Source organism: Dermacentor albipictus, chromosome 2, assembly GCF_038994185.2.
Source record: "Dermacentor albipictus isolate Rhodes 1998 colony chromosome 2, USDA_Dalb.pri_finalv2, whole genome shotgun sequence".
Classification (NCBI taxonomy): Eukaryota; Metazoa; Arthropoda; class Arachnida; order Ixodida; family Ixodidae; genus Dermacentor; species Dermacentor albipictus.
Window position 1 is genome coordinate 192,795,970 of NC_091822.1, and position 14,356 is coordinate 192,810,325.

Sequence of the window (14,356 nt, forward strand, 5' to 3'; positions counted from 1 at the left end):
TGTGACATTGTACTGCCTTGCAGAACTAAACGCAGCATAAATATATAGCATGATTCATCAGTGGTGCCTCAACAGGGCGAAAAGCTAGACGGGCCTGACAGATAAGGCTTTAGGGAAATAAAATGACACGTGAGTTAGGCAATGTATGTGTTTCGAACATACGTGAGTGCACTACACTCACTGCTTATAATGTTTTCATCGAACTGAAATTATATAGATCAGGCCAGCTAAGATGGCACAAAGTACATAGAGCCCCCCCCCCCCCTCCCCCCCCCTTCCTTTCTCCCCGTACACACAAGTAACAGAAATATAAAATCGACACCATACCGGATCTGCTTTCGATGTCTATCAATGTGGGAAGTCAGGCTCGTTGCCTTGAGCATCAGTGGTTCAGACGAACGTGACTATAGTTATAAGTTAGGCTACTCAGTCGCAGAATGGCTCTGGATGCGTGATCCTGACGAGCCTGCTCAAGTGAAGTGGTCGAAATGGCATTTTCAAGAACGATCCCCAAGGACTTTCACTCTGAAGTGCTATACTGTGCACCTTTCGAGGCTTTTTTTCTCAGGAGAGCGTTGCGGAACTTCCCGCGCACTTTCCGGATTCGGCAGATCTCGAAAAACCGTTCTGTGGGCGTCCAGTCGAGGCCGCAGTTACCGCCACCGCGGCAGGCTCGCTCCATTAGGTTCGCCAGCGCGCCTGCCGTGCGCTGTCCGGCAATAGCCTGGCCTGGTCGTCGTCTTCGGCGCGGGGGGTTCCTAATGCATTTCTGATTGGCCGCCTAGCGGCGTCCACGTAATGGCTGTCGGCGGCGGCGATGGTCAACGGCTCCGCCCCCGATTGCCCGCTCGTCGAGGCCGTTAACGATGTGTTCCGATCGTTGCCGCGGCGGTCGTCGACGCGCCGCCAAAGTGTTTGGGGAGAGCAGCGCATACATATATACGGGAAGAGGTCCGAGACCGTTCGACCCCACTCGGCGTGAACGATGGTCTGTCAGCGTGTATATGTCCGCGCTCGCAACTGGCATCCCCCCCTTTCGCCCCCGCGTTGCTTCCCATAAGCGTGCCGTCCACCACCTCCTGGAAGTGCGCGCGGGAAAGGCAGCGCGGCAGTGCGATATGCACTGACCAGCAGGTTGCGAAGTTCCATTCCCGGTTCGCGCGCGCGTGTGTTTGTGCGCAATCATACCGTGAGAGAGAAATGAACCGTGCAGAAAACAAGTGCGTGCACTCGGAAGCGGTAGGAGCGACGAAAGTTTTCGCTTCTCGCTCTCCCCGCTGTCAAAGACCTAGAACCATGCGCTGCGGTCTGCTCAGAAATGATGAAACCTGCTGCTCATATAGAGCGGTCGCCCTATAGGCTATAGCGTGAGAGAAAGCAAGGTTCAGACTTCTTTTCTGGGAACAGGGAGGGTTCTCTTGTTGTTGAGTGTAGATGTTGTTTTTGGACGCTTCACAGCTAGGTTGTTACGTATACGCAGTCGAGACTGCGTATACACGTATACGCAGTCTCGCAGAATATCTGTGAACTCAGGCCTGTCTAGAGTTCGCGTTCATGTAACCACCGCAGACAAATCTTCCTTTTCCATCAGCCTTCAAGTTCTTCATCTTCAGACTCGTCCATCGTGAAGTCCATATTTTTTGACAGTCGGATCGCGAACTCAGCATAACTAGGTTTTCTGAACGCAGTAATATCTGCTTCTTCCCAAGGCTAAAAAAAAAGAAAGGAAATTATGGCATGTTTACGGCGCTGTTCTCTGGCATTTCTATATGAAATTCGGTACCATATGAAATGAAATCATTCTCACCGGCTCATTCTCTTAAGCATGCACTGAAGAAATATTTTCTTGCTAGCTAACATGACCCCTAATGCTTCTTAATAAATAGGTTGTTTTCAAGTCATTTGGCGCGTTTGGTCCTCGCGTGCATGTGCTTTTGAACACTTAATTGACTGTAACACATGCTATATAGCTACGGTAACAATTTATTAATCTTAGACGTATTGTTACGCCTTTACAATAATTTCCGTGCTGTTTTATTTGGGTTTCTTGCCTCTTTTTGTATTTATTGTAGAACACATGCTTTGCATACTAAACTTAAGTTTCCTACCACTTACTGTACTTTCAACTTTATTACCACTTCCGCAGAGTGAAGAGGTCCCTCTGATAGTTCTTGAACTTCGGAACCTCCGAACATATTATTATTACTATGCTCTCTCTGTAATCAGTTACTGAATAAACTTGAACTTGACTTTAGCTTGTGCATTCCCAAATTGTCAATTCAGGCACATAGCCAGTCGTCCAAATCGGCGGGAAAGAGGCGGAAAATACCCGAAAATGCGTGAAGTTTCAATAAATACTAATGATACTAAAGAAATATATTTTTTTAAACAGGCTTCCCGTGGTGGCAGTAACAAATGGCTTGCTGATGTAAACAAACTAAGCGGCTTCTACGAAATTTGTTTCGAGGCTTCATCAATATGAAGACGTTACACCTTTAAAACGATCTTGCCAAGGCACTCACAAAACATGACGCCGCATGCAAAAGTGTAGCGTCGAATTGTTCCATTTAGGTTACCTTGAACTTCAAATGCAGTTAGGATTCTTTTTTCAGCCTTGAATTTATTTTAGGGCTTGCTTCCAACTTTCTCCCAATCTGTTTCTTTTCCTGTCTATCGTGTTATCAATAGTCAATATGATTAATAACGTTTCGAGAGACGTTGTAGCACGTAAACACTCCTAACTCCTAAACACGCCTAAAGCCCTGCTTTGTTGTGCGCGCGGTGCGTCTGCCGGCCAAACGAGAACGAAGTAAACATTGGCCAAAAAAATGCGCGTGTATGCAGTGCTGTCAAAAAGGACACTAAAGAGCAGCACCAAATTTGTTTAGTCAAATGAAATTTGAAAACTCTATTTGAAGGTATTTGGAGGCAACAGGCTAACTACTAAACAAAATGTCTGATGAAAAAATTTCGAATTTGGGTCGTTCTTGTGCAGAAAAAAAAAGTTTGTTTCCTTTATAATTAGATGCACTCCATGTTTGTCGATAAACGTAAACGAATTTTGCGCAGATGGCCGCAAAATTTGTGACGTCATGGAGAGCAGGTGCGGTGATGAAGTTCTTGGTGATGTCGCCACCCACTGTTAATCCAGAGTTATGTATCTCTTGCCACCTTCGCTTAACAGTAATTAGTGTCCTAAAGAATACCCAGTTCGTATCCCACAATCAATTGCAGGTGCGATATAACAAGATGTGCTGCACTCTGTACTCTCTTCACACACAGGTGTCTGCATGATGCTTCATTGGGACCACTTTCGCCGCATAACTTCGAAGAAATGTTGCAATTTTGTTGACTTTGTTACCAATAGGGTGTTCCGTCTGAGCACGCACCGTGCAAGTGTGAACGTCCTTTCCTCTTTTCGTCCTCCTCGGTCTCCTGTTTGTTCACCATCGACGTGCGTTATTTCGGACCAAAAAACGACCGGAACGTGTCTCCTCTGATGGCTCGCATCCGGCGAGAACAAGGAGGCTGCAGATCGTCCCGCGCTTACACGGTTCGGAGAAGGGGCGCTACATATCGGACTCGGGGTCGCCCGTAAAACAACGTCGGCCTTGCACCGAGCGCGCAAGCCGGGGTTCACCCCGCTGCCATCTCCTCCGAGCAATGTGTGTACGTGGGGGTCTCTCGTGCGAAGCGGCCGCTCGATGTTCGTGCCGCCTCCTTTTCTCGCGAGCAATGATGCGTGCTCGCCACAAACGCGAGGCCAAGTTACGCGCCGTGTAGTCGCACGACGTACACACACAGCGTGCGTGTACACGCCGGCATCGGCCGGCCGCTAAACCGGCGCCGGCGGCCTTTTTACACGTGCCATTACACGTGCCCCGGGTTTCGATCTTGGGGGCGCGTGCTTCTTCGAGCCCCGCCGGCGGCTGTGCGAGCGCTTTCTCCCCGCAAGTCTACCGTGACGCGGCGCGGCGTCCTCTCCTTCCGAGAGTGCGGGCTTATTTACGAGCCCTTCCCCTCGGCCACCTTCGTGCGCTTTGTCTCGCGAAAAGCGCTTTCGGCGCCTTTTACTGGCTCTCGGAGACGTGACCGGGTATAGATGAGCTCGCGGCGTGTTTAACACTCCTTAGAGGAGGGAAATGCTCGGCTACGCTGGAACACTTCTTCTTTTTGGTGCTTCTCGTCCATGTATTGTTCCCTCGAAAGATTTGCCCTCTGCATGTGCTTTATTTCAGCAGCGCCATAAGAAAGTCGGCTGAGCTCCCCTCATTTGTATCTGGGCTATCGGGGGTCTGCGGGCGGGCAGGTTGCGCGTCCCTTCGTGTTTTACCGCGCACTATATGCTTTTTTTTTCTTAATTCGGGCTACGCAAGCCCTTCATTCTTTCTTGCTTTTATGTAACCACAAAAGCCAGGCTGTTTCTATTTTACAGCCTGTACGAAGCCCCGTGAGCAGCCTTTTGCATTATACGCATATCTTTATTCGTTTTTTTTTCTCTCTCTTTCTCTTTCCTATTCTTCTCTTTCTACATTCTTTTTCCGTATTTTCTTTTTCTTTTTCGTGATGACAAAGCGGAAAGAGCATTCGACACTGCATTTCGCTAAAAAACATTGCAGTGCTCGCGTAAGCTAATCAGCGGCCGAATGTTAGTTAGTAGGCTACTAGTGAGCTGGTTACCACAATAACAGCCAACGATATGTACAGTAGATGAACCACGGACCAGTCACAAGGTGTCGCTGCGGGCGAAAGGCTTCGTGAACAGGGTTCCATCGTTACAAAAATATGTTTTGTTTTCCAGTAAAAAACGTTGAAAACCAATTAATACTTTACTGTAAAATACATGTGAAATCTTGGTTTGTACTTTAGTAAGTGGCACTGGTACGCTTAATGTGAGCACGCCGGGCATTTAAGTGCTGAGTTATAATATCCTCAACTTGCTTACCGAGACACTTATGCACATTCGGATACGTCGTGCCTTCTTTGAGTGTTGGTTGTGTAGACTCGCTGCGACATGTGTCGCTTTCGAAATTCTTATACTGAACCTATACGCTCAAGTATGCAGCTCGTTTTGCGAAATGCCACATAAGTGCTGCAAATGATCAACAGTGGCCGTGAAGTGTTAGGGGTGTGTGATACGATGTAGTTCGCACTGTAGACCTCGTATTTTCGGAGTTGTCCACCTCACTTCACCCCTCCCTTCAAAAAAAAAAAAAAAAAAAAAAAAAAGAGAGAGAGAGAGAGAGAGAGAGAGAGAGAGAGAGAGAGAGAGAGAGAGAGAGAGAGAGAGAGAGAAGCCGGCGACCGTCTGCACACGACAGTGTTGTGTGCATATACAAGCATCATACGCCATCAGGCAGCTGCATAGTTGGCGAAGGTAGCGTTCATCACGTGACGATGCTCAGATGCCAAAGAGAGAGTGGTGGGCGAGATTATACTAAGCTAGGCAGGGACTGCTGATGGCCACAGCATACCAAGTGCGCGAGCATACTGCGTGGGACCCGTGCAGCCAGCTGTAGGATGGCCTTGCGAGCGCGTGGCGTCCGTATTTGGCAGCATATTGATAACTGCGTTGGCTAATCTTGAGCGTTTAGCGTTGTAGGTAGCGGAGAGCACGATTAAAGTATTAATTATTATTTCGTTTCGATTGAATCCTTTTCCTCAAAAGTTGCTCGTGGACTCTTCCTCGAAGTCACGTCGCTTCAATGGCACAAAATTAAATAGATTGATAAATAAACAAACAAATAAATAAATAAATAAATAAATAAATAAATAAATAAATAAATAAATAAATAAATTGCCTGGTCAGCGCAGAATAACCTTCGCTGTATATAAATATCCGCAGATAAGACCAACTAAATACCGTTACACCAGGGTAAATAGCATCACTTTGCTTATACGCGATACCCCGTCTCATAGTTGTAAAGAACTGGTGGTCCCTGGTGGTCCCCAAAGCTGGTCACCATTAGTTCCTAATATCTCTTTGCTTTACTGTTATGTTGATTGAACCACGGGGCGTTTCTCTTCCGTCTTGTTTTCCTACTGAACGATGTTGTGCTGAATGTCTGCTCTCCCTCCTTTCCTTGCAGGTACGTACCGTCTCGTGTCTCAATGGTAGCGCGTGCGAGAAGCGCGGCTCTCCCCCTCTCCACACCGATCAACATCAGGTGAGGTGTGCAAGATAGCGCCGACCTTTTCGTTTCCCGTCGAATTACTCCTCTCTGCATATGCGAATGATGCAGCAAGTATTCACCAATAGCAAAAGAACGAAGAAAACGTGCTTATATAATAGTTATAAAGCATATATTTATGTTCTACTCGAAGCTATAAGCTTATTGTATTGACGGTGACCGGTCAATGATGACAGCATCAGTCATCAGTTGATTCAGTTATGATTATTGAGCGAAGACAATTCAGGGAGGTTGCACTGTATAATTAAGCCTGCGTTATGTGCATAAATATGGCTGTACGCATACAGTACTATGTGCGAGTATTCAAAACTTGTGCACAGGTGTGTTGGAAGAGAAGTTGGCGTTTGCAAGAGGGGAAAGAAAATGTTGAGAAAGCAGAGAGACGTCAGCAGGCTAACCTCGATTTTTCAAAACTTTCCTCCGCTGTGTACGCTCCATCACGACCCGGGAAATCGGACGGTAGCGTCGTCCCACGGCTGAAGCGGTCACTGCGATCCAGCGGCAGTCCGCGGTAATTTCCAGAGCCGAATTTTGTAAGCAGATGTTCTCGGGGTCTACACTTGAATGTACTGGAGGGAAGGGTGAGGACCTGCTCGACCGGAGAATCACCCATAAGCGTTACCGAAGCAAGCCCGGCAGTGCCTTTCCGCGGTATGGCGCTGCAAGAGCACCGCCGGATGAAGGCCCGTGCCCGTTGCAACAACAACAACAACAACAACAACAACAACAACAACAACAACAACAACAACAACAACAACAACAACAACAACAACAACAACAACAACAACAACAACAACAACAACAACAACAACAACAACAACAACAACAACAACAATAATAATAATAATAATAATAATAATAATAATAATAATAATAATAATAATAATAATAATGAGAAGACGAAGAAGAAGAAGAATCCCTAACCGTTTGTATTGGATTGAATCCTTCCATTTGGGAGCTTCCTCTGTGGGACATTGTCGTGAGGATGCCTGTGCAGTCGTTGAGAAAGTTCTATTTGATCAAGACCATTTCCTCGTTATAAAAGAGGTTATTTTACCTTTTCTTGGATCTTTTCACATTCTATGATTGAATTAACTATTTATTTATGTATTTATTTATTTATATGAGCATAAGTCATAGTTAGAGGAGAACCAGCCAACCATTCGAGACTCATATTGGAACATCTTGAAAGGGGATCAATATCAATATAAATGAATTGGGGGTGACCACGTTTCTTCATCTAATTTCTTTTTTTCTTTAATGTGGGTGTGTCAAGCTTTGTTTAAAATGCGCCAGTCTTGGAATATACGCGAAGTTTACTTCTTTTTCCTTTTTTTTTAGTGAATTGATCGCTTACCGGAAAAGCAAGAAACATCCTGTCTCGTTCTAGGGTCAAAATTTTCACACGAGTCGAGTGATTTTTGAAGAAACACGAGTCACTGGCACCCGGCTGCAGCGTGCGCGCTCTTCTTCGGTTCCGTACACAAGAGGGCGAATCTAACCGTTCCTAGCGCCGCCGCAGGCCCGCCAGTTGTGCGCCATCAGTGCATCGTCGGCACGGAAACTGCGTGGTCAAGGTGACAGTACTCGCAGTCGGTTCCGACTCCAACGTGCGTTCGGCCAACCGTGCACAAACGTCGAGCTCTCCGATGGCACAAACGCGCGCCCCTGCGTAGGCGACGGAGAACGCACACAGCACGACGTTGCGGGATGTGCAATATACGCTCCTCGCGACAAGAGCCGCCTTCGAGGAAACCATTTGTCAACCACGGAGCCACCCCCCCCCCTCCCCGCCCGCAAATTTTCGGCGAAATATAAATAGTGAAAAGGCGACGTCGTTCGAACCGGCGCGCTACTCTTGGATTACCCTGCCTGCGCGAAAATAAAATAAACATAATGAAAGGGGGATAGATGTTAATAGCGCGCCGATTTTCTACTGCACGCTAGCGTCGCTCGCGTTCACCGGTGCGGCGCCCACGCTCGACGACCCCGCCGCTATACGAGGAGGCCCGAGGAATGATAATGGTGCGGCGGCATGCGCAACCGGCACAAGGAGTCGCGCCTTGCTGCCACCAAAAAGCGCGCTGCGAGAGAATGGAAGACGCGCCCCACGTGGCTGGCTGCTCGCCTCTGTATGCGGAAAAAGAAAAAAAAAATTGTACACTGCGGTGCACGCGCTCGGGTTCTCATATAATCGGCGACGGTGGCGGAAGGGCGGGGGAGGAGGGGTGCGGAGCTGTTATGAACCTTTCTGTTGGCGTTTTCGAAGCACCGCTTTTTCCAGCGTGCCTCACGGCTATCCTCCGCACACGCCCGGCGACGGACTCTCTTCGTGGCTCGCGCAGACGGAAGTTGCCGCCGTATATAAACCACAACGGAGAACGCTGTAGGCGTCACCAAACCGCGCGCGCTCTGTCGCAGCGCGCGTTCGGCGCGCTCCCTCCCCCGTCACCGGCTTCCGCGCTTTACTCTTTTGTCGACGTCGTTTGGCTCCTTACCGTACGTTATTTTTGTTCTGTTTATTCCAGGGCGGTAGCCCTTTCTCGCGGGCTTAAGTTCGGCGATGGGTCCATTGATAAAGGGCGGTTCAGCGTCCGTCGGCTGTCGGCCCCTCGACGATCATACAGACGCACACGCGGGGTAAAACGAGCGATATTCTGCCAGCACGCAGCCTCCCATCGTTCCGGTGGTCGTATACCACTTGCTTCCCCGCCAAAGAATGTACCCGCCACCGCAGTCGTGAATTTATGATCGGCGACCGGAATTTGACGCCGCTCCTGTGGCGATGAGAGACAAACTTAATAAGCGACCGGATAAAAGCAAAACTGAATAGGGAGGAACGGGGAGCATTGAGGGTGGCACCCTTGCTCTCGTCCTTTCGCTGACAGCGGGAAAGTGCGCGAGAAAAAGAAAAGGAGCCGAATTGAAGCCAAGGAAAGAGGGAGACCGCGAAGATTGGTGCCCACGCCGATGAAAACCCCCGAAAAAAGCCTCGGTGCAGTCTTTCGGCGCTGGATAGTCTCGCTTTGCCGCAGCACCCAGCCTATTAGCATATACTATGTCTCAACGGAGGGGAATACTCTGGGAAACCCTTTCTCGCGTTATAATTACTTCAGGGTTGGCACACTTGCTTCATATCATACATCATGCTTACTTAATTATTTCAGATTCATTCTGACATCACTGCGTTTGAGATATCGAATTCGCTGTAGCGAAAATTTGAGCTCTTTGCACCTCGCACACGGATGCTATCTTCCTTGAGCCACATGTCCCGCCGACCTGCCCCCCGCAAAGCATACAAGCCTCGTGCCGATGGGATGACTGATCGCGAGAGACGACATCAATGTCTGCCGTAAATGTGGTGCCTGGAAGTGGGAGGGCCAAAAGGGCGACTTGTTTTGGCGCACTGTTGTATTGATGGCCTCCTAAAAAAAGCGCAAGCGCCATCAATATCTGGTTCAGCTAAGAAAGACTACTGCAAGTGCTGCGGCAAATAACCAGGAATGAATAGGGGAAAAAATACACATATTTTGCTTTCTTTCTTTTTCTTTCTTGTGCTTTAATTTTTCTACATTGTGGTGAAGGGGAGGGTATGACACAGATGCAGGCGTATGGAGTTCCATATTATACATATTACGGAAGAACAAACAGAGAGAACATGACGAAGATCGGATGGTTTGCACCGCCCTTAGACATTTGGCAACGCTAGCACTCGCCTCGCCGATGCAATGCATTTGGCAAGGCTTCTGCTGCTTTGCTTCTCTGTCGCAAGAAGGCTAAAATAACCGTGTCAGCATGCACACTGAAACTGAGAAATGCATTGGGCAATTGGCGTGCGTCATAAAAAATGGGCGGCCTTTGCGTCTTCTTTTTTTCACAGAGAGGAAGTAAAGGTGCACAGTGAGAAATAAATAAAGAAATGAATAGAGAATAAAAATAAGAGAGACGGAACGTACGACACAGGCATGGGGGAACGTGCGTTGTGGCACCAAAATTAGTTGAGGCAGCGACTGTCCTCTATTCTACTTCTGTAAATATGTGCGCGTGCGGATGGTGAAAAATCGGAGAAAACAGGAAAACGATAGCGATGAACGCTCGCTCTTTAATTGAAATAGTCTTCACGCATCTCTTATAAATTCAGTGGCCGTTAATCCGCCATGCATTTGTTCCATGCACAGCCCCTTTCCCTCTTTTCACTGACAAGACTAGAGAGAGAGAGAGAGAGAGAGAACATTTATTTTTCACGAGATTGGGCGACTTCCTCGCAGGGTGGAGCCCTTAGTTCAGGGCCCCATTGGCTCGCGCCACTCCGCGTGCCCGCCGGATCAGCCGTCGCTGCTCTTGGGGGTGTGAGCTGGTCAGCGCAGTCTTCTAGTAGGAAGGTGAATGTGAAGGAATAGGGGAGTAGCCCGGAGGGTTTGGGCACTCCAAGGTGCAATGATATACTGTGGGCTTTGCTCCATGATAGGGACAGTATGAGGGATACTGCGTGGGGTGGAAGAGGTGAAGATAAAAGAGACAGGGAAATGAATTAGTTTGAAGCTGTCGCCACGCGACGGCATCTTCTCGATTAAGGGAAATATGTGGTGGAGTGAAGTGTGTCCTGGTATCGCTGTAATATTGTAGAGTTTCAGTGTAGTTCAGTGGTTCTGTCGGTGCGTCGTCTGGGTTGGACAGCTCTTCCAATGGCGCCCGGTTAGCGAGCTCTCGGGCTTCCGCATTAGCGCGTTCATTACCATGGAGAGAGGCATGTCCAGGTGTCCAGACGATACGCACCCTGTGTAACGCTGTGGGGTGTAGTGATGTAAGGATGCGGTGTGTGTAGGGTGTCACCCTCCCTTGTGCCAAAGTCCTGCAGGCGGTCTGAGAATCAGTGACCACTGTGATAGGTCCATCCGGCGCCGGCATGGTTGAAGCGTGTACGATGGCTATGGCGATAACAGCCTCTTCCGCCGTGCCACTGTCCTCAGTGTTGAGCGTGGCCGAAGCCCTCAGAATGTCTGCACTATCTAGTACGACTAGACAAAGGGCACGTTTCTGTGGGTAGCGGGCCACGTCGGTGTATAGGACTGGTGTGTTTGATGTCATCGCCAAAGAGTCGAGCCAGGGCTTGTGCTCTTGCCTTTCTTCGACCTTTATCACGGTCAACGTGCATATTCCAGGGAATTGGGTCCACGTGAATTTTGTTGCGAATGCTAAGCGGAAGAAGTGTGCGATAGACAGGCTAACCAGGACTGAGCCCGGTTGGCTACCCTACACTGGGGAAAGGGAGAAGAGGACGGAAACTAAAGAAGGAGGTGTTGCCATTAGGGGTATATACGGTACTCAAGGCACAATATGTCACAACAGAGAAATATACACTTATAAGAACGACGTAAACACTAAAAATACTGAGATCGAAAAATGTTAGGAGATAAAAAATTTGACCTATATTACTGCTCGAAATAGTTAATGAAGTACGACAATCCCCGTCATCCTGAATGCCAACATAAACGCTATGTTCACTTTATATATGGTAGACATTAAGAATGCCATCTGAAAACGTGTTTCAGAGCAACAAGTGCACGCTTATGAGGAGTTTCTTTTTGGCCACGGGCCTTTGCGCTCTTTGGCCTTCGATCAAGGCCCATTAATTCGCGCACCAGTCGGCTGGGCCCCGCATTACACCATTATATGTGCTGCGAGGTGCACCCGCAAACTTTTTCTCGCGAGGAGCGAGAGGGTTAGTCCGAGCTGTAAAGGGGGGGACCTCGCGTGCGCGAAACAATCGGCGGTCGAGCTTCCGGTCGTCCGCTGATGACGGCCATGACGTGGCTGCACCGGCCTTCTGCTTCCACTGCGGTTCAGGGGCGCGGGGCGCTGCTGCTGTATACGAGCCGATTTCGCCCGAACCGATGCCGGTGGCGGCGCTGGTGGTAATAACGTGCCCCGCGGACATGGCCGTCGCAAACGATCTGCTTGTTCTCACGCGAAACGACATTCATGAGTAAGCTGCTCTGTCGCTTGGTTATGACTTATGTGCCACATTAACGGAGTAAGCCACTGGCACACTGGAGTTCCAAGCATGCGCGAACTGTAGCAGATCTTTCGCGCTTGCTCTTCCATCATAATATTTGGCATTGGACGAGCTCCTTTTCGCGAGGCTTATCGTTTGCTCGCACGAAGTTCTTCGTCCTATGGCGACTTCGACCCGCAGGTGCGAGCCCTCGCAGAAGTGAACATCTTCGTCATGGCTCGTATGTGTAATCAAGTTGCTATGGAAGGCTTAGCGGCATATATACACGCTCGTGACTTCAGCCGTTAGAGCCATGCTATCCGTTTTACGTATCGTTCCCGGCCCTTTGACTGTGTACGAATGAATGAGAGGCATTCTTCTGACTTCTCACTATCTTAGTCCTTATAGTGCAATCAGTGCTACTATCATTCGTGGAGAGCATTTAAGCTTTTGGTGTGAACTTTATGTACAATGGTTGTTCGGAGGTGTAATGCCGAGACCTTGGATGTTCATAACACGTGGAGGGTTGTAGAAACCAGTTGACCCGCCGTGGTTGCTCAGTGGCTATGGTATTCCGCGGCTGAGCACGAGGTCGCAGGGTCGGATCCCGGCCACGGCGGCCGCATTTCGCTGGGGTTCGCAATGCGAAAACACCCGTGTACTTAGATTTATGTGCACGTTAAAGAACCCCAGGTGGTCGAAATTTCCGGAGTCCTCCACTACGGCGTCCCTGGTAATCAGAAAGTGGTTTTGGCACGTAAAACCCCACAATTTAATTCAGAAACGAGTTAAGTATTAAATGCAATGCCTTCGCCTGGCGTATGGGGATGCACTTGGAAGCAATGACCCGTCGTACCATTCTTTGTTATTTCTGCGTCATTGGACCGTTCGATAACGTCCACTTCGCGCTTTACTTCTGGATGTGCAACAAGGTCGTCGCATTCGTAAACGGCTGCGCGTTTCTCTAAGCAGCGCACATCGAGTCATCGACCTTCAGGACAGCGGGAACAACCCGTTCGCGCGCGTATTGCCAAGTGTTCTATGAGCGAATACGTGGCATACGATGATTGTGTATCCGACCCGCACAGGCTTATGGCTGCCTGATAGTTTTGAAATGAATAAGAAAATACATGACGGCCTCGGCTGCGTAGCGGATACGCCGGGCACAGTTCGGGTGCAGCTGTGATTTCACGCTTGCGTGCGCAGCGACGTGTATCAGCCGATAGAAATAGTTTAGTATGATTATTGTTTTAGTAAAAAGCAACTGTACTTGATAACTTCTATATTAAAAATAAATTTGTCGTGCACAAAGAAAGTAAAATTGTTGTAGGAGGCAGGGGTTGATGAACGAAATTAAACTGAAAGTGTGATGTCGGCTATTGGATAGCCACTGACGCTCAGAACTCTGAAAGTCCATTTTTGTTTGTGATGTTCTGATATAGTAGTTAAAAACAAGTGCACCTGAACCGTGCGTTGGGGTTCATTGTTCTACTCAGGCAAAATGTCAGAGCTTAACATTCGTTCAGAGTGCAACAGTGCTCAGTACACCTCCCCCCCTCCCCCTCCCTCTTCCTCAACTTCAATGACTAAACAAACATTTGATACGGCTGCAGCTATCGAATTTAACATATGAGATACGTTAGAAGTATCTGAAACGTAAAATCCAAAGCACTATAAATGAACAAATAAATAAATAATTATCCGTCATTAATACTTTTTTAATGGACGACGCATTGCGGCGGGATTGATCGCAGCAGATCGTCTAGTAGATGGGAAGGACGTAAAGATTAAACTGCCACGCAGCACGCATACACCACGTGTACCCGCACCCCAAAGGCCTTCTTTTTTTCTTTTCTAATTTTGTTTTATTATCAGCAGGATACAGAGAGATTAGGTTGGCTCAGCGGGATGTTTTCTAATTTACCGCCTGTGTCAGTTTTTTGAGGGTCAAATAAGAACGTCACGTTGAACGTCATTGTGTTCGACTTGGGGGGATAAAGAAATGAGTGCAGCAGCATACTGAATGACAAGCGCGCACAAGAGTCAAGACATATGACATGACTGTTGTGTGCCTTGCTTATGCAATGTTTCCTCGCTTTGTAACTATCTTGTTTCATTCCTTCTTATCTTTATGATATGTTCAACCGTAGATGGTACGCAAATGTCACGA

General features: G+C 48.3%; 1 protein-coding gene across 2 annotated transcripts in view; it reads left to right on the forward strand.

Moving 5' to 3' along the window:
- The window catches only part of ct (homeobox protein, cut), a 760,713-nt gene that overhangs the window by 407,077 nt on the left and 339,280 nt on the right, over window positions 1–14,356 (forward strand). The window contains exon 2 of one of the 2 annotated variants that reach the window (XM_065427446.1): window positions 6,090–6,167. The exons of the other annotated variant lie outside the window; for it this stretch is intronic. The gene's annotated coding sequence lies outside the window, so the exon portion shown is untranslated. The remainder of the gene's footprint in view (window positions 1–6,089; window positions 6,168–14,356) is intronic. 2 annotated transcript variants of the gene reach the window in all.